Source organism: Sorex fumeus, unplaced genomic scaffold (genome assembly GCF_029834395.1).
Source record: "Sorex fumeus unplaced genomic scaffold, SorFum_2.1 ptg000110l, whole genome shotgun sequence".
Lineage (NCBI taxonomy): Eukaryota > Metazoa > Chordata > Mammalia > Eulipotyphla > Soricidae > Sorex > Sorex fumeus.
The window spans coordinates 141,194-162,499 of NW_026606167.1; the positions used below are offsets into that span (position 1 = coordinate 141,194).

Below are 21,306 nucleotides of genomic sequence, written 5' to 3' on the forward strand. Positions count from 1 at the left end.
AGCGTCTGCACCCCCTGCACATTGAGCCTGCAGACACACGTGCACACCTGCACTCATGTATAGGGGCCTGCACCAGTCTGGGCGCACATAGCCTGCACACACGTGCACAGAGGCTCCTTCCGACCCTCCCCGTCCCGTCAGTTAGCAGTGATTGCGTCTGTCCATTCTGTAGCTCACAAGGAAAACCCCATTTTGGATCACGGACGGCGGTGGAAGAGAGGCAGCTCTGTGTCAAACGTGGCCGTGAGGCGCCGGACTCATTAAGCGGGCAGCTTCTCATTAAACAGACGCTGACAGTTCAGACGCCCGAGATCTCGGCTGCCCGCGACTCCTCGCGCGCCAGGATGCAGTTTCCTGCACAGGTGCTAGCCCTTCACGTGGTGCAGTGACATGAGCCTCCCGCACTTCCCGGAGCTCCGCACGGGGCTGGCTTTGCTCTCCGAGTCACCTCTGGGACGAGAAAGGATTTTCCAGGCACCGAAGGAGCCCCACCCCCAGCCCCTAGGGAGGTGAGTCACCCGCATTTGTAGTTTCAGTCAAAATAGTGCAGAAAACGGACCCTGCTACGGGGAGTATTTTTAAATATTAACCACCAGCCCCAGACACGCTGGGCTCAGACTTTCCGTTTCTTCCCTCCTGATTTCAGCACGCAGTTCACCCTAACTACATCCCATAAATCCGTGATGGAAAAATTCCTCTTAATATGACAATGAGAAAGGTCAAAAAGTAACACCCCCTGCACTTGGAGAAGCACTGCATGAAGGAAGGCACACTCTCATTACACAAATCGCATTTTTCTCTGAAATCCGGGGTCCTCACGGACACGCTGTTTTGCATCTTAACGTAAACGACTCGGCACAGGACCTTCTGCTATTAGCAGATAGCGTGAGGCCGCTGCCCCGGGCCACCGGCAGAGACGCGAGATCCGCTGGCCCCAGGTACAGAAAGAAAATATTTCTCCCGTAATTAGGGGTTCCAGCCTGCCAGCGAGCAGGTATTCTGGAAGATTCTGTCGAGGACTGTCAGCTGGGGCCAGGATGCTTTTGCGTGTTAGCCAGGGGTAGAAGAGAGCTGCAGCCGGGGGCTCACGGCGGCCGGCTTCTGCAGACTGCTTACAAAGAGAATGCAGCCCTCTGGAAGCCCGGGAAAGAAGTCTCTTTCCCAGAACCTGTGCTGTGTTTGCTCCCGTCCTCGTTTCCCGAGTGTGTCTGGGGAGCAGCGGGGTCACGAGGGCAGCGTCCACGTCCCCCTCCTCCCTGCCTTCTAGAAGGAGCCTGTCCACTCTCACACGGCTGCAGAGCTCCCCTCAGCTCGGAGTTGGCTCCCTCCCCCAGGAAGCCCCCCAGTGCCCCAGCTCCAGGGCCCCTGACAGCCTGGCTATGGCAGGTGTGTGCTGGGTGGGTCCGCAGGGAGTCTGCACCCTGCCGCGCACGGACGTGGGCACCCCCTGCTCCCTGCCAGCGAGCCATCCGCCTGCTCGGAGCTGCTCGCCAGTCTCTTGGGCTTTGGGGATTCACGATGAGAAATCTCCTGAAAAATCTCCACCACTGTCCCAGCATCTCAAGGCAGCCCTTGAGCCCCACTGGTGAGTTCGGAGCAGACATGGGCACCATACGTGCCATCCAAGCACACCGTCTTCACGGTCCCAGCGCTGGCCATTTGGGCCGTCTCGCCGAGACGGGAAACAATAACCTCCTTCAATTTCATAAAAGGTTTCGCATTCATGTGACATGAAAGGACTCTGAGAACCTGAAAGAGAGCTAGGAAAGTAAACTTGGCAAAGCAGTGGCTGAGAAGGATGTGACGAGATCTCTGAAAAATTCTGCAGCCTTATTCAAAAGGAGATTGAAAAATAAATCAGCCGACAGAAAGTCCTCCGGTTCTGTGCACACAATGTGTTTTGTTTGGAATTTAGCTCCTCTGTAAAAGCTATGATAATAATTAAATGTATTTTCCATTAAACCTTGGCATTTTTTCCCCATTTTTAAAATTCATTCTTAAAAAAGTCTTTATTGAGATACTGTGATTTACAGTAATAGCAGTGATAGTTCCATGTATGTGATGTTGGAATGATGGCAATTTTTACTGAGTTTCAAAATAAAGAAATTAATGTCCAGGTCCTCCGCCCCTCTTGGAGATCCTCCACTCCTCTCGGAGAGACCGGCAACCTACCGAGAGTATCTCGCCCGCACGGCAAAGACTGGCAAGCTCCCCGTGATGTATTCAATATGCCAAACACAGTAACAACAAGTCTCACAATGGAGACGTTACTGGGCCCACTCAAGCAAAATCGATGAACAAGGGGAGGACAGTGACAGTTACAGTGAATGTCCAGGATAAAAGCTGACATTTTAAGTTAGTGCGAACAAAGATTATTCACTAAAGAACGTTGATAAAATGAGTTTCTATAAAAAAATTCAAGTAACTAACTTCAAAATTTTTAAATATCAAATTGTGCAAGTGTATGATTTGAATACCATGCATCACACTCAAATTCCATATCAGTTTTTCCTTCCAAGTTTGGAAAGTGAGCATCTCCCTTCTAAGTAATTTATGGCCTAAAGAGGCAACTATACGGGGAATTAAAATTTATTTAAAATAAGGGCTGGAGCGATAGCACAGTGGTAGGGCGTTCGCCTTACAAGCGGCCAACATGGCCGACCCGAGTTCGATTCCTCCGCCCCTCTCGGAGAGCCCGGCAAGCTACCGAGAGTATTGAATATGCCAGACACAGTAACAACAAAGTCTCCAATGGAGACGTTACTGGGCCTGCTCGAGCAAATCGACGATCAACGGGAGGGCCTTTACCTTTACCTTTTAAAATAAGTCACAACTAAAGCCTAACATATAAAAATGTGTGAGATGCAGATAAAGAAGTTCTTTGAGGGAACATAAAAGGCTTCAATATAAATGCAGGAACTGTTTCGGAGGCTCCAGTGATAGAACGTGGATTGGGTGCATGCAGTCAACCTGGGTTTGATCCCCAACACCCTGGTTGGTCCCTTGAACCCTGCCAGAAGTGAGTCCTGAGCACAGAGCCAGGAGTAAGCCCTGCATACAGCTGGGTGTGGCCCCAAGACAAAAAAAAAAACAAAAAAATAAGTTACAGAGAGAGAGAAAAATTAAATGTAAATTAATCATAAAATAAAATAATAAAAATATTGGCAGAAATCAATGAGATTAAAAATATGAGAAAAAGTCAACTGAATCTAAACATTGACAATAAGTAATGAACAAAATTAATAAACCTTTAGTCTAACAATAAATAAAAGAGGAAACTACTAACATCAGAAATAAGCAAAATGGCATCCTGGAGATTCTGCAGACATTGAAAGACTAATGAGGTAATATTACTGATGATGTTTAGAAAATGCCAGAGGTAGACTTGTAGGATGTACACACTACCACATTTATTCAAAAATAAATGAATGATCTGAATAGACTATTAAATTATTTAAAACGTCAGTTTAAAACATGTTCATAGACTGACTCAGTACCAGGCAAACTTATGGTTAATACCACCAAACATTTGAGGAAGAAATGATATCACATGGAGAAAAGATAGCAGATGGAGAAAACTTCCAAGCTAGTAGTCACATATATGTCCAACATGACCCTGCTACCAACCCTCGCCAAAGTACACTCGAAAAAGGAAAAATCATATACATGATGCTAACGAGCATAGTCATAAAAGTATTTAGCAAAATCAAATGTAAGAAATTGAATCACGATCGAATGAGGCTGATTTCAGTCATGGAAACCAGCTCCCCATTTGGATAGAGGTCAATGCGATTGAGGATAGTTTTTCAATATCCGAGAGGAGAAATCTATGGCATCACCACATAGATGCAGGAAAAAGCCATCGACTGAGTTTCAGTGACCTTCCTGAGAAAAGCCTTCACCTGAGGCTAAGACAGTGCCAGCTACTATTACGCTCAGTGCTGAGAGTGGAAGCCGTCCCCAGGGATGTGAAGAAAGTAAGGACTCTCCCAGCACTGCTCCCGTCCAGTATCTCTCTACTCCCCACTGCTACTGCGGCTCATTACAGGGATCCATGGGGCTCCCATAACTCTGTTTTACTTCACATATTTGTGACTCGTAAGGTTATTCCATGTAATCCCATCAGCGGCCAAGACTCAGAGACTATAAAATCCAGATTCCGGAACCGCGCGGCCGCATTCGCGGCCGCGAGACATCTTATCAGAACTTTTTTTTATGACATCTTATTGTCTCATTCCTACTTTGGACAAACTTGCAGGCTATCAAATGTAGCCTGCCCACAGGGCAGAGTCTGGCAAACTCCCTGTGGCGTACCAAATATGCCAGATACCAGTAACAATGATGGGTCTCATTCTCCTAAAGAGCCTTGAATATAATCTCAGGGCTAGGATGAAAGAGACGTTACTGGGGCCTGCTCGAGGCAATCGACGAATAACAGGATGATGAAATGAAATGAATGAAGGTTATTCCAGGCCCACAGAGCTAAGATAAAGGTGTCAGCAGGTTCTTGGCCCTTAGTGGTGAGCACTGGGAAGAATTACCTTCTGGGCTGGGGAGTAGCACAGAGGCTCAGCTCTTGGCCTTTTGCACAGGTTCCAGGCCCAGCGCTGGTCCTCTGAGCTCTGCCAGGAAGTGGCCCCTGAGTACAGAGCCAGGGGTTAGCCCTGACCCTCACTAGGTGTTCCTCCCAACCCAAATCAAAATCTTCTGCCTGTTGAGGCAACATCAGAGTCTAGTGAGTGTGTGATCCCATGTTTTCTGAGGCTGTGTCCACTTCCCATGTGAGGCCATGCTCTATGTCCAGCCATGGTGGGTGACTCCTATCACATGTTGGCACGCTTCTGCTTCTCCGTGTTCTCACCCAGGGGCCCTACCTAGAAGGTCTGTAAAGTGAAGGACTTCCGTGATCATAGTAGGTACATGTGCATAACCTGGGACCGACTTTAAATCCCAGGGCCCATTCTTAATCACCTTTGCCAAATCCCTTGGACTATGAGGTACTGCTCACTAGAACTGGGGTTAAGGTGTAGATGTGTTACGTAGAGACACACCTGTTATCCCATAGTATCACAGGGCAAAAACGATCCTGCACAATCACACAAATCAGAAATCATCCTGTTAATCGTCGATTGCCTCGAGCAGGCCCCAGTAATGTCCTCTTCATCCTAGCCCTGAGATTATATTCAAGGCTCTTTAGGAAAATGAGACCCATCATTGTTACTGGTATTTGGCATATTGGGTACGCCACAGGGAGTTTGCCAGACTCTGCCAAAAGGCCTACAGCACCCGGTATTCCCAGGCGGTCTCCCATCCAAGTACTAACCAGGCCCGACCCTGCTTAGCTTCCGAGATCAGACGAGATCGGGCGCGTTCAGGGTGGTATGGCCGTAGACATCCTGCACAATATGACAAGGAAAAGAAAGAAGTAACGTTACCTAAAATTCAAAGGAACAACTAAAATGATTCCCGTGGGCTCTGGTTACCTGTGTGGAAGCTCTAAAGCATCTCCAAAACATGGCTAGATAAAACACATCATGTCAGCTATATTGAAATTCAGGAATAGGGCTGCAAAGCTATAGTCCAGTGATAGGACATTTGCCTTGCATGCGGCCAACCCCAGTTCATGCATCCTGCATGGTCCCCTGATATAAACCAAAAAGCGAAAAAAAAAGTCGATAATAAACAGGAGTTATGACACTATATAATAATAGTGAACAATTCAATACTAAAAACAAACTCTTAAAGGTATTCTAAAACAGTTTTTTAAAAGAAAACATTTTAAAGATAACATACTGCATAAGACCAAAAAACGGTGAAATTCTGGGCGAACTCTAAAAAATTGTTTAAGACTTAGGAATTAATAACCACAAGCAGGGCAGAAACCATAAAGATTAAATGAGAAGAAAAAAAGGTAAAAAGATAGTACCCAAATGACTCGGAAGTCTGAATTTTGTGAAGGTGTACACTTCCCTTAATTTCATAGATCCACAGCAACGCTAACCAAAATCTCTGTAGGTAAATTTTTAAAAAATCAACATTGAAGATGCATATGAAAGTATAATATACACATTTTTGACCCTCAAAAAGTATAAATTAAAACAAGCGAAACTGAAACAAATGAAGTTCTTTGGAGTAAAATGAAACTTTTCAGATCCTCCAAATTCCAAGGATTTTCTTCTGTGTGTGACCGCCTTTAAGAACTTACCATTTTCTCAAGAAGAGCTCTTCATTGTAGAGAATGCCCAGGAAGGGGATAACAAAAGGTGGTTTCAGCAGGAAGCAGCCGGTTTTTGACAGGATAGTCGGTCTAGATATGGAATGGAGATATGGAATGGAGATCTGATAGGGGGATTGAAATCAGGCCAAAGATCAATATTAGTCCTTGCCCCAAGCCTACAGATAAGGACAGTGTGTTCTCAGTTTACCCCTTTCTCCAAAGGCTAAACCTTAATTTGTTTGGATTTGCAGATAAGGCGGAGTTTGCCTCAGGGAACAAGCCAGAGAGAAGGGGTTTGGGAGGGGAGGGTTGGACCCACCAGCCAGGCTTGTTTCTGGGGAGTCCTGAGGTGCAGGTGATCTGGGGTCAGAGGTTTGCAGGGTGAGGGCGTAACTTCAAGCCTGTGGCTGTAGCCCTTCCTGGCCTGGCTGGTCTCCACCCCTGTCCCTGTCTCCCCTAAGGACCTCCTCCTCGAGAAGGCTCTGAGCCCAGGACCGAGCCTGAGCCTGAAGGGCAGGATCTGCCATCTCTCTAAAGGTTGCCAAGAAAACCCTTTAGGGCTGACTTCCCTCCCCCTTCCCCACCACAAAAAGAGTTATTTTCTTAAATGAGAACTATTTTAATCTACCGTTTAAGACAGAGACCTGCAATTGAGTCAAAGTGTTGTCTCTGGCACACAAGCACCAAGAGGTCACCTGCCGGGAACATCAACCCGAAAGCAGTGACAGGTGAACTCAACCCCCAACCAGTGATAAGGTGAAAGCCGACCCCTCCCCCACTGGCACCTGGGCAGGGAAGCTCAGCGGGAAAGTGGCCCCTGGCAGGGAGGTGCAGGGCAGCATAGGGGGTGAGGGAGCAGGACTCAGGGGCCAAGGGCTGTGCGAGGCTGCTGAGGGGACCGTGTGGAGGCCACCAAGGCTCCGCCAAGGGACAGGGCAGCAAACTCGGGGGCTTTGAGAGGGAGGGCAGGAGAAAGAGGAGGCAAATGCGAAAGGACAGACAGACAGATAGACACGGAACCCCAACCTCACTAAAAATCTCTTTTTTAGTGAATCTCTTCCCCAGTGAATCCCCTGGTGATGACTCTGGGTTTCTATGGGGTGAACACCGATCAACAGGGCAGGGCAAAGCTCAATGGCTGAGGGGGGTGTTGCATGTGGGAAGCCCAGGTTCAGTCTCTGGCCCCCCGGCCCCACCCCTCGCACCTCTAGAAATGACCCCCAACCATGCCTTAGTGCTGCCTGCTCTTCCCCGAGTCCTCGGAAACAGAAGTAATCTTCATAAATACTGCCATAAGCTACAAGCAGACATCTTATTTTAAATCTCAAATCCACATATTAATTTCAGTTACCTTCCAGCTTAGAACCCCCCTGAATCAATGTCACTCTAGATAGATGACACAGAAGGAACAAATGAAGCTGTGTTGGAGAAGAAGGAAGGACATCAACAAATGTCAGACGGACAGCGGTTTAGATGAGATGGAAAGGCAGGTGGAGGCACCTACATGATCTCTGGGCCACGGAGGGCAGAGAGCTGGGCACGAGTGGGCAGGTCCTTGAGCTGGGTCCGAGAGAAGGCTAATTTAAAGGACGAATCTGTGAATGCCCTAAGGAAACCCTTGACCAATGAGAGGGCTGCCCCTAAAACCGCAACCCCGGCTTCCTGACTCGAGAGAAGGTCCTGCCCGGCTGCCGGCCCATCCCAGCACACACACAGCCTGTCTCAGGGGGACCATGCAGCCCTGGTCCCTGCTCACGGCGTCCCGCTTCCCATCAAAGGGGGACACGTTTTATCAGTTAGGAAACGGCCATCTGTTCTGGATTTCCCTCAGATCAGGAGTGGCTGTTAAATGTTCCCACACGCCTGCAGCATGCATCATCGACGGGGACACTCTTTCCCCTTCAGTCTTCCTGAGATGGGTGAGACCGATGGTTTCCCTGACACTCCGCTTTCCTTCCATCGGAGTCTGCTTCCCTAACCATTAACCGATGACGTAGGCCCATGCCCGTCAGCCACGGTTGCTGTTTTCTCCTGGAATGCCCCCACAATAATTCAGGAGGGCATTGAGGTTGCACCTATGCATGGAATCTCTCACCATAATTTTGCTCACTATCACCAACATCACTTGACAATGTGAAGAGGTCCCTGAGCAATGAACCGAATAACATGCAAATACATCCGGTTGGAAACATTGAACAAAATAATCCAGTACGTGATATGCTATGTGACAAAACTAAGGGAATTAGCAGAAATATTGTATAAATTATATAAATTATATAAAAGTTATATATAATCATATAAAATGTGTGTTCAAAGAAGAGTGCAAAGAAGAAAAGTAATATTTATAGAAGAAACGTAATATTTATAGATGACATCTATGCATAGTGTACTTTCATATGTATTAGCCTTGAATATAAAATAACTGAAAAATTGAATCGAAAATTATCATTATCCTATGTAGTGAATTGTACAAATATTATCAAAGAACCTGACAATAGCAGAATGTGTGTGTATATATATATATATATATATACATATATATATTATATATTGAGTTCTTGATGAGGAACCCAAGAGAAAATTGGCCAAAATGGATGAGCAGAAATTTCACAAGAAAGAAAATACTGTTAACAATGCAACAAATGATTATCATCTATTTTTTTTCTGCTCACATAGCATCAATAAACTGTGCCAAAGGTATCTGGGGGAATAATGCGATCAGAGGGGCCTAAAGACTGTGGAAAGATGTGGTTCAGAGAGGGGAGGAGGGCAGGGAGGGTGATGGGCCCTCAGGCTCTTTAGCACCTAATCCCCAGGGTTAGAGCAGCCTGGGTCTGCCCAGAGGGCCAAGACAAGGGCAGAGCTGGAAGGGGCTTGGGATACCTTCCTTGGTCTTAGAGTGAGGCGGAGGGGCTTTCAGGGAGCACCAGAAACAAATGATATTTGATTCACTTTTTTTTTAAATAAATTTTGTTTCATTTTTATAAAGTTGTCCACAATAATTCATTACATTTAATACTCAAACACCAACCCCACCACCATTGCTCCAGGATGAAATACAACAATCTTCTCACACTTTCCTCTTGTGCAACGTGGTGGGATTGATTCCCTCTTTACCCCATACTCTAGCGTAAATTCCAGCATCTCAGGAATTTTATTCTAAAACGTAAACTATCACGGGATTAGAAGACATGACAAAATCCCTCAATAATCTTGAAAGAAAGGCAAGTCTGAGTATGAATGAGAAATCACAGTTAATCGCTCGTTTGACTGCAAAGGTGAGGGCACTGTCTACACGTGGGGGAGAGATGAAGTTGTCGCCTGAGGAACACCAGGGAAGGGTCTGGATCTGCCACAGGTCAAACACCACCTGTACCACGTGCCTCCTTGCCCAACACAGTCCACCCGGGGCAACACAGTCCGCCTGCGGTTTCCTACAGGTGCCGACATTCGAAGATGCACAGATTCTGCCTTCATTCCCTTCCCTTCTGAAGCCCCTAGTCTCCTCGGAGGGAAATGCCTCTGCTCTCAGACACAGCCTACAAGTTGCCAGGCTGGGGAACGGTCGTGTGATTTGTAAGCCAAGTCCACATTTTAAAAATTCCAGATACGATTAACAATGTGAAAAATAAATTAAAAAATCCAGATATGACTTTTTAACAATTCCACAGATTTTAGTGGAACTTAGGCTGTTGATTTATTTGTCAGTACCTGTATTCATGACCATATTCTATCTGGTCCATTTTAGTTTGAGGCCGGGTGAAGAAGGACGTGGTTTAAGCAGTATTAAGCATATTTATAAGACATTTGCTTCCCAAACATCAGGAATTCCATTTGCAAATGGCCCCTTTCCAGTGTGGGAGAGGATGTTCCCAGAAACCATCACTCTAGACTTTGATTTCAGACCCAGTGTCTTTGAGAAAACCAAATGGTATCTCTGCCTCTAATCAACTATTTTTTCTAATGAGACGGAAAGAAGTTGTTTTATCAGGAAGTACGAGAGCAGGTGGAGGCAGTGGAGAGAGAGCTTATCTATCTATAAATTCTCAAAAGTATAGTATCAGCAAGTCTCGACCCGGGGCGATTTCCTCCAGGGCTGCTGCTTCTTCACACGCACAGAGGCTGGGTTTAAGGTCCCATAAAGTTCAGTGAGTGTTTGCATAATGTTTCATAAATTGAATTATCTCCGCCTCAGTGGATAAAGGCCAGTTAGCTTGGGGCGAAGCTTCAGGAGAGCGAAGGGACAGCCTGCCCGGGCTCAAGGGGTCCCTGGCCAGGGCGTCCAGGAGGTCTGGCAGGGGGCTGGGGGTACTTCAGTGGAAAGGGGGTCTTGTCTCGCCCTTCTCTTACTCATGTCTGCGACAAGCTCCCATTCCTGGTGGCTGGGAGTCACAGTCCAGGCCAGAGAGAGACACTCAGTGGACATGTGGACAGAGGTCCAGCCCTCAAGGCCCATGTCCAGCTGACACTGCGGACTGTCCCAACAGGGGCCCAGCGAGCTGTTTGCATTTTCATCCTTTGAAGAAGTCTGGTCCTGGGGCTGGAGCGATAGCACAGCGGGTAGGACATTTGCCTTGCACGTGACTGACCCGGGTTCGATTCCCAGCAACCCATATGGTCTTCTGAGCACTGCCAAGGGTAATTCCTGAGTGCAGAACCAGGAGTAACCCCTGTGCATCGCCGGGTCATCGATTTGCTTGAGCGGGCCCAGTAACGTCTCCTTCGTGAGGCTTCTTGTTACTGTGTTTGGCATATCGAGTACATCATGGGTAGCTTGCCAGGCTCTGCCGTGAGGGCGAGATACTCTCGGTAGCTTGCCAGGCTCTCCGAGAGGAGCGGAAGAATCGAACTCGGGTCGGCCGTGTTGGCTGCATGCAAGGCAAACGCCCTACCTGCTGTGCTGTCGCTCCAGCCCTCGCATCGCCGGGTGTGACCCAAAAAGAAAAAAAAAAAGAAGTCTGGTCCTGGTTAATAGTCGGCTGGTAGCGAAGGTGTTCCCAGATGTACCCAGGAGAAGGTACTTCAGGACACAGCCAGGACTCCTGTTAGTGATGGGGTGTGTGCAGGGGGCAGAGTGGGTGAGCCCAGTGACACTCAGCACCAGAGTGTTAGACAAGCCGGACTCTTGTATAGCTCTGGGGTCTGAAGCCGCCTTCCGCGGTGAAGGCTCTTAAACGCTCCTGGCCGAGCTTTTGGTGTGCCAGGGCGAAGAGGAATCTATGTGTGGACGAGAATCAAACCATCACCGAAAAGCTCACTTCTGGGGGCTGGCATTAACATTTCTCTGATAATACTCTTTTCATAAATCTTGGCATCCTTGTTCAATTATTCATACGCTGTTCTAGGAGAGCATATGACAATTTCTTTAAAATATTCTTCACGGCAGCCCACAGCCAACCCGAACGCCACTCCGCGGGTGATTTTTCTGAATCTTGCCATCTGAATGTTGTGAATAAATTTTACTTTATTCAATAAGTTTCTCTGTTGTTCCCAAGCATTTCCTTTATGATTCCTACAGCCTCGCCTCTATTGTATTACCCTTCCATTTTATTCCTGCCCACTGTCTTGATTTCCTTTTATATCTGCCGTGTGCTTCCCGGCACCATTTTCGCCATCTATCATTCCAGCAATGAAAAAAAAAAAAGATATTTCCTATTATCTGATCTTCCCTCAATGTACTTAACTCGGTGACATCGTATTTCTCGGAGTGACCTTTGTGATATAATTCTTCGGGGCTACATCTTGAGAGAGCCTGCTGACAGCTCTGGCGGGTCCCCTTAAATCTCCTCTCGGGCCTGCCCGCTGCCCGGTGCTCCGTGAGACCCCGGGCTCAGCCCTCCCTGCAGTCTGCCCCAGGCTCCCTCCACATGCAGTTCTCGGGAACCTCCAAGGCTCGAAGAGCTCACTCCTAATGCAGCCTCCTGCGGGCTGGGGGCGCTCTGAGGGCCCCTGGGGTGCCAGGCTGAGCTGCTGGTGCCTTGCTAACTGCTGAAGTCTGCAGTTCCGGGGCTCCCGGAGGAGACAGCTGTTCCCCTCCCCAACGTCCCTGCAGGGGGGCGTCTTCCAGGGTCCCTTCTGCCTATTCTTGAGGCCCACTATCCCCAGTGACCACAAGCCTGTGCCTGGCGTGGCAGAGCCTGGCCCTGGTCCTGCCCATTAGTGGACTGAGGAGTTCTTGAGTCCAGGCCCTTGTGGCAGAGCAGAGCAGGGCCCTGCCCTCAGCATCCCATCCCTCCCTGCTTCAGTGCTTCTCAGAGGCTGGCTGTGCTGCAGGGTGGGCGGGGCGGGGGTGGGGAGGGCACCAGCCTCTGGAGGGGAACTCTCCGGAACAGTCCAGAGTTGGGGGTCTCCGGGGTGGCAATGGGTGACTTCTTTTTAAAGCAGGTGGGTTTTCGGGTCTGAGTGAGAGCACAGCTGAAGGAGTTGGTTTCACAAGCAGCCAACCTGGGCTTGATCCCCAGCACCCACTAGGGTTCCCTGTGTCCTGCCAGAGGTGGTCCCTGAGCACAGAGCCAGGAGTCAGAAGTGTATGTGGTTGAAAATCAGACAAACAAAAATAGCCACCAATAGGCAGTGGCTTTCTTAGGGATCACCGGGCACTGCATCTTCCTAAAGAGGCACAGGAGGGCAGACACTGCACCCCTGCAGTGGCCACTTGGGCAAGAGTCCTCGGGTGCACCGTTGGCTCAGTAATCTCTTTGGGAAGGGCTGGCATGGGGACTTGATGCCGGAGGCTTGATGCCGGCCTTGGGAACTCCGAGTTTCCTTCCCCAGAGAAGAGCCAATGGAAAGAGCTTCCCAGGGGAGTGATGGGAAGTCATCCCCAGGAAGTTCCATCATCTCGGGGGCAAGGAAAAGTGTCTCGAGCACTCTCTCCCGGGCACTCGGCCGTGCTTTCCAGCACTTGGCCTGAGACGACACGGCAGCTTTAAGACAGGGACAGGGCATGGGGCCATGGTCACAGGCTGTCCTGCAGGGAGTTGGGGTCATCCCAACCCCAGCCCGACCCCCCCCCCCCGCCCCCGAGTCTCTCCTCAAGGAGGAGAATTGGGTGTTGGATTATGCTAATCCTATTGGGGTGGGAGGAGGAGCTTTTATTCCAATTGAATAAATGAATAAATTTTCTTTCAGCTCTGGAAAAGGATATAAACAGTGAGGGCTGGGGGTGACCTTGGGGAGGGCAGGAAACTGGCCCCACAGACGTCCTCGTGCCTTCCCAGCTGCCTCCCGTCCTCTCTCCTCGACCATCTCCCCGCTCCCTGCAGTCCCCAGATAGCCAGCCCAGTGCTTCCTTCACCCCCAGAAGGCTTAGACGTGCGCCCCCTCATTTCCAGCAGAGCCTTCTCTCCTTCTGGCCCTCCTGGTCCTCCTCTTACCTGCAGCCCTCCATCCCTTCCACCCTCGTCCGACTCCCACTGTGAGTTTCACTCCAGGCTCTACCAGATGCCCTCTGGCCAGCCCCGACCACATCCATCCAGGCTCCCGGGCAACTGCCCGCAGCCTCCCGTGGTGACCACCAGCTCTCGCAGCCTCCTGGGAACTCTGTAGCCGGGGCCCTGAGTTAAGTGTCAGGAACGGACAGTCAGTCCATCACGGTCATGCTGCTGGGGGCCTGCCAGGTTGTTGGGGCTGGCTGACTCTCTGTGGCACTGTTCAGGCTGCGGAGGTCTGCGGCTTCTGTGTGACCTTCCCACCAGGTCCGCAGTGGTCTACTGGGCTGACAACACCGCCATTGGGAGGTGTCTCGCATCCCTGCGATCCAGGAGCCGGAGAGCTGAAAGGACACGGTACTGGGCAGCTCGTGAGGTCCAGGGGTACAGTTAGGTCACTCCTGCATCGGAGTGCAGCAAGGGGCTGTCATGCCCTGAGCAGGAGGGGGCTCTGCCCACCCCCATTCCAGGAAGCTCAGCCTCGTCAGCCCAGCACGTCAACTGGGGAAGATTCAGAGGCCTGGTTCTCTGCCCAGGTTAGTTGAGTTGGGCCGTTTCCTGGCCAGCAGGATGCACACGGACCCCTTCATATCAAAGCAGCTCCCTGAAAGAATGATTCTCTTGTGTGTTCCCTGATGAATCTTCACTCTCCCTCTGAGAACTGTGCTTAGCTATTGCTCAAGGAGACCACTGATTTCTCTGCACATTGAAAACATTCTCTGTTCTGTGTTCTAGATCCATTTTTGGTTTGTACCAGAGAGCCACCTCTGAATTCCACTGTAGTTCCCTGTGCGCTCTCTCTCTCTCTCTCTCTCTCTCTCTCTCTCTCTCTCTCTCTCTCTCTCTCTCTCTCTCTCTCTCTTCTCTCTCTCTCTCTCTCAGATTTTTGTCCACGCTCAGCGTTGCTTAGCTAGGGCTTACTCCTGACTCTGCTCAAAGATCCCTCCTTATCATGCTCCAGAGACTAGATGTGGTGCTGAGGATCAAACCTGTGTCAGCTGCACGCAAAGCAAACACATCCCTGTACCATAGCCCCGACCCTGAACTTCCTCCCTAACCAACTGGCCCCCACTTTATTGAACTGTTTCTTTATATCCCTGAGGCAAGCTCACAGAGGACCCACAGAGAGACACTTGGAAGAGAATCCTTTTCTGCCCATGGTTTAACACAAGAAGCTAGAAGATTTTTTGGAGAATCAACAACCAACAAACATGACTGAGTAGATGACAGGTCCCACCTGCCAGTCACCGATGCAGAAAGAACACAGTGACGTTTTGCAGACCAAGTCAATTAAGCAACGATGATTTATTAGAAAGGATGTTTCATGCTATCTCAAAGGTGATTTTAAATGTCCCAGAGAACTAGACTTAAAACAACAGTACAGCAAAACCAGATTTTACTCCCAGGATCATATATATATATATATATATATATATATATATATATATATATACCTCCCTTGAAACAGGTTTTCATCATAGAGCGAGTACATATAATCACCACTAGCATATGGAATTTCTTTTAAACTAAGACACAAACATACACAGAGATAGAGCTGATATATAGGCATTGGGTTTCTTTTCCCTCCTCCCCCCAAATTTTTTTTTCACAGACTAATTTAACCGCCCCCTACCTCTGCCAGGGAACACAGTTTTGTTTCTTTTCAGAGGGCAGACATTCAACAGGAAAGAGCAGCAGAGAGAAGGAGGTGCCTGCTTCTTCTGGAAACTTCCAAAGAATTTCAGAAGGGGAACAGCACAGCAGGGGGAGAAGTCCCTGCTGGGCCATGCAAAAGAAACCCAGGGACCCCCCTGCCCCTCTGACCAGGGACAAAGGGAAGAGCCTCCTATTTAACCCAGGCTGCTAAAAGCCTCCCTTCTTGTGCAACAGCATGCCCTGTTGCCATGGCAATGATCCAAGGGTCTGGACGCCATGCTGTGGGGAGCAGCCTGAGTCACTCTCTTGCCCACCCCAGAAGAATCCCGGGGCGGGGGGGCTGGAGTCTGTCGGGAGAGTGGAACGGAGGATGAGGGAGGGACCGTGCCCCTGGGTGCTCCTTTGGCGCAGGGTGCCAGGCACCGAAGGCCGGAGGAGCCCCTAGCCAGGTGGAGGAGCTGGGAGGAGCGAGCTCTTGAGTTCCACAGATGGATGCCCCTAGCGGGGGTGCAAGTGTCATTTGGGGATGGCCTTTGTGGACAGGCTTATGAAACAGGCACTTGGTGGAGGAAGGAGACCCCACAGCGAGTGGGCCGGAGAGGTTCCTGGGAACAGGAGCAGGATGCAGCAGCTGGCCACGTGAGTTTGGTCCACTGTCTCATTCCTCACGGCCGTGTCCCTCAGACAGCGCAGAGCGGCCGCAGGAACTGTGGCCACCCTAACGATGCTGCAGGTCAAAACCGGAAGTGGAGCACGTGGCCTCTTCCGTGGAAGCAGAGGTTATTTTGCTGCTGACCCCTGTGCACTCAACCTGCAGTGTTCCTGCTACTGGCTGAACAAAGGAAACAACCAAACAAGGCAACACTGCACGGGGCGAGCCGGGTTCCTGACAGGTGGGACGGAGCTATGCTGATAAGACAAGGGAGACGTGACCGAGGGGGCTCAGAGCCCGCTCTGATGTCGGAGAGGCAGGGACAGAAACCTGGTGAACCGAGATGCTATCTTCACCAGGAACGAGGGCTGGCTGCATCCGGTCAGCGTGCCATCGTCTCCCGATTTGACTCTAGTGCAATCAACGCCTTCGGAGCAGTACAACACACGCACACACAATTTACTCTCCAAGGCTTATGGCCGGCTTGCTAGGATGGTGATAAGCAGAGCATCCTTTACTTAAATGTCATTGCTATGTGTTGTATTATTATACAAAGGCAACAATAAAATTACTTTAAGGCTTCGGGAAAGGATGATTTTTAATGGCTGCATTGCTAATAATTTAATAAACTTTAAGACACCGGATACATTACCACCGTGCCACAGCTATGTGGAGCAGGAATAAAGCCATTCTGAAAGTTTCCCTTCGTCCCTATCGGTTTGATTAATATGTGATAGATAGGGCTTCTTAGGAAAAAAAATACCAACCATAGAAAAATAGAGAAAAATATATCCAATGTTGCAAATTAAATTTTTTTCTCACAATTTCCCCAGTCATAAATTGAGTTTCTCTGGAGAACTGAGGAGGAAGTTGATCATTTCTGCCTTAAGAGTCTTTATGCCACTAATTGATTGATTGATCGCCTCTCAGCATCTTCGGAGACTCTGTCTCCACCTGCCCCAGGCCCCAGACGCCAGAACCCAGCAGCACTGCCAGCTCCCTGCCACCAACGTCACCACATCCCCTCCTACCCTCCAATCCCACCCTGTGGCAGGCACCTTTTACACACACACACACACACACTCACACACACACTCACACACACTCACACTCATACACCCCCCACACTCACACACGTACACACATTCATACACATTCACACTCATACACTCATATACACTCACACTCACGCACACTCACACACAAGTTCATATTCATACACACTCACACACACTCATACACACACCACCACACACACTCGTACACACACTCATACTCCTACACACACTCAAACACACTCGTACATACACACTCATACTCATACACACACTCACACTCACAAATACTCATGCTCATACACACACATACACAAACTGATACATATTCTCACACTCATACACACACTCATACACACATTCACACACTCACACATACATTCATACACACTCACACTCATACACACACTCACAAACACACACTCGTATGCACATTAATATACACACTGATATTCACACTCACACTCATACACACACACTCACACACGCCCACAAATACTCACACTCATACACTCACTTATACACAAACTAATAGTCACACATACCCACACTCACACTCACACCCATACACACACTGATACAAACACTCACACACACTCACATTCACACATACATTCACACACACTCGTACACACACTCACAAACACACACTCATACGCACATTCATATATACACTGATATTCACACACACTCACACTCATACACACATTCACACTCAAACACACTCACACACACATTCACATACTCACAAATACCCATGCTCATACACACACTTATACGCAAACTGATATTCACACATACTCACACTCACAAACACTCATACACACACTCACACTCATACGCACACTCACACTCACTACACATTCACGCACTCACACACACACACCCTCACCTCTACGCTGTGCATGTGCCCAAGGTAGGGCCCTAATAGAATACTTTGTTTTGCTTATCTAGGGTGCTAGGTATGGAGGTCCTATGTGTGTGTCTATGTGTGTATATGTGTGTGTGTGTGTGTGTGAGTGAGCGCATATGTGCTTTGTTTTCTAGCGCCATTTGTTTAGAAAAAACATTCTCTATTGGTTTGGTTTTGCCATTTTGTCTAACCTCAGCTGTTCACACACGTCTGACGCAGTTGCAGGTGGTGCCGCGTCCGCCCTGCCCCTGCCCCACACGTAAGTCCTGAGAGCTGTGACGGCCCTTCCCGTGCGCCTGAGAGCAGCCTTCAGTGCTGCGAGCCCTTGACTTCAGAGTCATTGTGAGTTATTTATCAGATATTTTCCAGTTGGAATTTATAGTAATTTCACTCTCATCATCTTATTGGCTAGTTTTGTTCCTATTGATCATCTAAATTCTCCTACAATCAGCATTTGCTGTCGATTCTTCCCCACCATTCCTTCTGGTGTTTATTTTCACTTTCCCTGTTCTTTATCATTTATTTTCTGTTGGATTATTTAGATCGACTTTTCCCTATTCCCCACCCCCATCTCTGTTTCTTAGTAGGAAACTGAAGCAATCGATTCAGAGATTTCTTTTCCGATACATGTACTTATTGCCAACTGCACCCTAACAAGCGTACTCTATTATAGTCTTCTGAAATTGGGGGATATTTTGTCTTTACTTAAAAATTTTTTTAAATGTAGACAAAAGCCACAGTGTTGACACAATTTTAGAGTTGAAATTGATTAGATAGCAAATATAGCACAGCGGTAGGGCGTTCGCCTTACAAGCGGCCAACATGGCCGACCCAAGTTCGATTCCTCCGCCCCTCTCGGAGAGCCCGGCAAGCTACTGAGAGTATTCGATGTGCCAGACACAGTAACAACAAAGTCTCCAATGGAGACGTTACTGGGCCCGCTCGAGCATATTAAATCAACAAGTAGGAAAAATCAAATTTTATTTGAAAATTCTTACATCTGACCATGAGGTGATTAGGCCATGGTCTAAGAATTAATTAAGCTGCCCGTTGCCTGTTGAACTTTCTGCATTATTGCTTTTGTCTGTTGCGTGTGCTCAGCTTCTGTGTTACTTTCCCATCTACTTAGATGTGCTCCTACTGGGACTAGCCCTGAGGAACCAGGAGACCTCAGGATCTGTGGTCTGGGCAATGAGCTGAGAAGGGGGTGGAGCGGGAGGTGGGTGTGGCTTCCAGGGCTTCCAGAAATACAGCAGGTGAGGGGAAATTCCCACCCCGACTCAGGAAGACCCCAGTGCTCTCAGCCTGGGCACCAGAATACCTGAAACCGTTCACAGTTTGGCGTCTCTGCAGAGGATATTTGTAGAGTGATGGAGCTGGGCTCTTGGCGTGTTGCAGAGAAGGGACGTGGGTGCAGCTTCTGGGGTGTTGCAGAGGGGGCGCTTGGCCCACCCGCCAACTGAGGGTGCCCTGGACAGTTCAGTCACTGGGACCAGTTTCCACACCTGTTTTCACTTTTAGTTAAATCAAAATTCTTGGAGTGATAGCACAGCGGGCAGGGCTTTTGTCTTACAAGCGGCCAACATGGCCCACCCGAGTTCGATTCCTCCGCCCCCTCGGAAAGCCCAGCAAGCTACCGAGAGTATCTCGCCCGCACGGTGAAGCCTGGCAAGCTCCCCTTGGTATATTCGATATGCCAAACACAGTAACAATGGTCACAATGGAGATGTTACTGGGCCCGCTCGAGCAAATTGATGAACAACGGGAAGACAGTGACAGTGACAGTGAGATTTATGATTTATTCTTTGGTATTTTGATATAGGTTAACTTATTCTTTTCACTTTTTTTAGGTTTTCAGAGGTCTTTACTGACATTTAATAGAATCATTATCAGCAAAATTCTTTGCGTCAATTGTTCTGTATTTATTGATATTTGTTTATTTGATAATTGGTATTATCCAAATATTTCTAATGAATTCAAAAAGAATGTGTAAACTACTCTATGGGCTGAAGGTTTTGAATTGCCACTCAGATGAAATTGGTTGATGGTGTTTAAAAATCGTACAAATTTTTAAATTTTCTTACCATATTTATTCTACTAATTTTGTGAGTGAGGGGTAGTAAACCATTTCAATATAATTACTGAATTGCTTATTTCTCCTTATTCTATTATTTTTTGCTTCATATATTTTGAAGGTCTGTTATTAGAGTCATAAAACTTGAAGATTGTGACGGCCTCTTGATAAATGTGCTTCTTTATAATTGTGGAATGACTTCATACATAGTGATTTTTTTCTCTGATAAGTACTTTCTGTGACATTAATAGTCATTGCAATTTTCTTTTGACTAATGGTAGCATGATACATATTTTTATCATTTATTTGCAATCCATCTGTTTCTATATTCAAATGTGGTTTTGCACACAGGGAATAGTTTAATCTCTCTATAAGTCCTTTAAATTGCTATTTAATTTACAATTTTTATTCAAAATATAAATACAGAAATACATAGTATCATATAACTTCACATATATTTATAGATCATAAAAGCATTTAATGATAACTATATATTCTTATTTAAAATATCAGTCTCTATTTTAAATGTTTGTATCATTTACACCTAAATCTTTTATTTTTCATTTATTTATTTTTTATTTTAATGTAGGAGTACTGCTATTAAATCTTTTATTTTTAAACTATGCTTTCTTTACTACTATGACAAGCAATGTTAAAGCGAAATACATTATGTGCTTTATCAGGACAAAATGTTACATAGCTTTCCAATAATCATAATGAAAATATTTGTAAATATATATAAATGACTGACAGCATAATTACGCCATACTTTTGTCCATCTTTACCTGTAATTTATTCATACTGAAAGACTAATTTTTAATTACCTCATGTGCTAAGTGCTTTCAGAGACAGAAATAAATGAACACTCTGGTGAACAATTGACTAAAACTTAAGTAAGTCCAATGACTGCATGTATAATAAATGCCCAATCTCCCTCCAACAAACATCAGCACATTGCTAAATTTTTCAGTTTTCCTGAGATATATCTTAGTTTCTAGGGACAATGGCGATAAACCAAAATAACAAGGAACTGGAAAAATAATCAAGAGTTGGGAGGCACTCGGTATTTTATATTTTCTTCTTTGGTTCTACTTTCTCTTACCCTAATTCTCAGGACTCCATTTCAAGTTACAGAAATAGAAGCTTTTCTAACTTGGATCAGAAAGTTAATGAATATCTTAGATCCAGACACCCGTGAAACTATAAGTAAACTTTAGCAATTTAGTGAATGTATTGGGGCGGGGGGTGTCTAAGGTAATTTAAATGAGGAAAGGAACAGCTAACTCAGGCTTCAAAAAGATCTGAGTAG

At 47.3% G+C, this 21,306-nt stretch overlaps 1 non-coding gene across 1 annotated transcript; it reads right to left on the reverse strand.

Moving 5' to 3' along the window:
* Nucleotides 1-5,274: 5,274 nt before the first annotated feature.
* Nucleotides 5,275-5,393, reverse strand: LOC130043029 (5S ribosomal RNA). The gene has a single exon (XR_008795303.1). It is a non-coding gene; the product is annotated as a 5S ribosomal RNA (ribosomal RNA).
* Between the last annotated feature and the right edge of the window lie 15,913 nt (nucleotides 5,394-21,306).